Genomic DNA, 2,904 nt, shown 5'->3' with positions numbered 1-2,904 from the left:
TATTCTCATTATTTACATGTTATAGCAATATGATCCTTAACTCAGCCTTCTTATTTACCCGCGGTCTCTTCGTGTTTCATGGAGTTTCCTACGTACATTCAGATGATTCGGTTTGGGGAGGGGGAGGGGAGGAGGAAATCACCTTTGGGTATCATAATGACAGGGCGACGTGCGCATTTTGTAAATATCTGCATTCAGAAACGGCTGGCCTAAAGAACCACCGAGCGGACAAAAACGCAAGAGGTTGCCAGTGCCACCTTCAAAGGAAACAGTGTGAAGCCTTTCTGTTGCCATCCAAATCCCGCAGCCAAATAACAGCCCCTAAGACACAGACTTCCATTTATGATAAAGCCACCCCCTACCCCACCCCACCCACCCCCTTTCCTCTAGAGGGAAAAAATAGGATTCCATCTCACGTGCTTAATGCAGGGCAAAAACAACTTCATGGCCTCCACTGTCAAATCTATTCTCTTATTTCTCTTGTGTGCGAGAAAAATGATGGGGTGTGTGTGTGTGTGTGGAAAGATATTTTAACATCCTCCCCCCCAAAAAAACCGGGGCCATCTAAAACAACTGAAATTGTTAGCTTTCCTCCTCAAAGCCCTCTCCCATCGCTCTTTGGACGCTGCCAATCGACTACGACAGCAGAGTTTTAGTAGGTTTTGAAGGGAAAACAATGCATTCTCAGGACGCGCGGCTCTCTGGGTGGCGTTGATTTAAGACTAACGCCAGATGTACTGGGAAAGAATGGATGTTATTCTTGGTTCCAAACCCTCGCTATCGCCACAAGGCACACAACGAAGGGCTAACATCCCACTGAAACCTTAGGTTCATCACAAGGAAAAAAAATATTCCTATATCTTGGGGGGGGGGGAGGCGTTTGGGAAACTAGCTATCTGGGTATCACACCGTTCCCTATGTGGATTTAAAGCCTTTGAAAATCTTCCCTGGCTTCTCTTTCCTTGTGTACATTTCCACCACTGGAACAATCCGACTCCTCAATGGTAGCCTACCTTTAGCGTATCTACTGAGACTATGAGCCCTCACGTTTGTTATAAAAGGTATGGCTACTGCGGAGCGAAAAACGAAACTCTCAAGGCCTGCACCCTCTTTACAACCCGCAGAAGATAATTCCGAAACAACCCAAGGACTGCAACCCAGTAGAACCCCTTGGGTGCTTTCTTTTCTTTCTGTGGACACACACACACTTCCTGTCTCAAATTATACAGATAAATTAATGTCACACACGGATAAAATCTATCAAAGTAATATACAGTGGAATCCTAAGAACACTTTCCTAGGAATAAGCCTTATTGAATAAAATGGGACTTGCTCACTTCTCTTTAGGATTGATCCTTTAGTAACCGAACACCGCGGGTTGCACGTTGGAGAGAAAGAAAGAAGCTAAATCATTGTAGAGATGACCGCTTAGCACCTGGTACAGAAGATCTATTGCGCCAAACTTGCATCAAATAAGGACTTAAACAAAGGCCTTCCTGTTCTGCAGTCTTGTTGGCCATCCCATTTCACAGCTTCAATGCACTGATTTAAAATGGCTATGGAACTACATATAGATTCATACCGAGCAGACCTTCTTCTAAAAGGCTACCCTGACCAGTAAGGGTGGGTGGGTGGGTGTTCCCCTCCCCTGTCTTTAAAAATGCTACAAACAGGCTACGAGAAGCAAGTCGGTTCTCGCTTTGATTCTGTCATTTAGGAGGTTCAGTTCTTACGAAAACTTAACAGACACAAAGGGTTTTTTTATGCATCAGACAAAGACTATTTCATTCTAACAAATTTATTTTCTCAATCAGCTCTTACGGAATCACTACTCAAATTAAATTACAATCAAATTATCACATCAAAAGATACCCTTATTACCTAATAGCTGTCCGTATTTTTTTTTCATTTATTTTTTTTTTAAATTTGTGCTCGTCTGAAAAAAACACGTAATACAAGATCTGGGGAAAAAATAAATTACCGTTTTGCAACAGTTCATAGGTATTCTGAATAAAATATTAAAAGAAGTCATTTAATGAAAATATAAAGCAAATTTTTTTTTTAGATCAACAACGGATCTAAACATTTCTCTATTGCCGTCTTTTTGAAAAGTCTGTTTATTAAAACCTACCAAAAACACTGCGAGGAAATGGCAGTGTTACATTAATCACATCCACAGCACCCATTCAATCGAGTTGGCAACGGGTTTAGGAGAGAAGTTCAGATAAGTGCAGCTGCAGGTGCCCGGTCCTTTTTTTTTTTTAAAATCCATTTTATCTGAATTAGTCCAGAAATAAAAAATAAAAAATATTAATAAAAAAAATATTAGCTGTGAACTTTTTGAAATTATTCTTCTTGGATGATTGGCAGCCATCAGGAGCCTAAATTTGACAGCCCTGAATCATTCCTTTTATGTAGCTGTTTCCCTTAATTCATGCAAAATCCTTCCACTGAGCGCCAACTTGAAGGACCAACAACCCTGCTCTGCTTCTTCCTGCTTTCCCCCCCTCCCGGGTGGCGTCCCCTCCCCTCCCTTCCTGCACCCTCCCTTTCTTTCTCAGGGTCAGCTTTCCATTTGCGCCTGTTTCTTCCTTTCTCTGTGCCTCCTCCCTTCCTCTCTCAGTATATAATTTTTGCTTTCCTATCTTAACCTGCTTTTTTTTGTTTCTAGTGCTGCGTGCATTATTTCTCCTTCCCTCCTGCCTAGAGAAAGCGACCTCTCCATTCTGCAGAATACCGTGGGTCCCTCGTCTTTTGAAGTGAATGCCTGATGCACCCAAACACTGTAGTTTGGCCAAGAAAAACTTAAGTTCTGGAACACAGCAAACACCTTCTGGTGATTTTTGCTCCTGTTTCCTTCCCCCACCCCACCCCTTTTGACCACTTCATTGAGGAAAAAAAAAA

This window comes from Gekko japonicus, unplaced genomic scaffold (assembly GCF_001447785.1).
Source record: "Gekko japonicus isolate JY-2015 unplaced genomic scaffold, Gekko_japonicus_V1.1 scaffold758, whole genome shotgun sequence".
In the NCBI taxonomy this organism is placed as follows: Eukaryota; Metazoa; Chordata; class Lepidosauria; order Squamata; family Gekkonidae; genus Gekko; species Gekko japonicus.
This window is presented reverse-complemented; position numbering follows the sequence as displayed.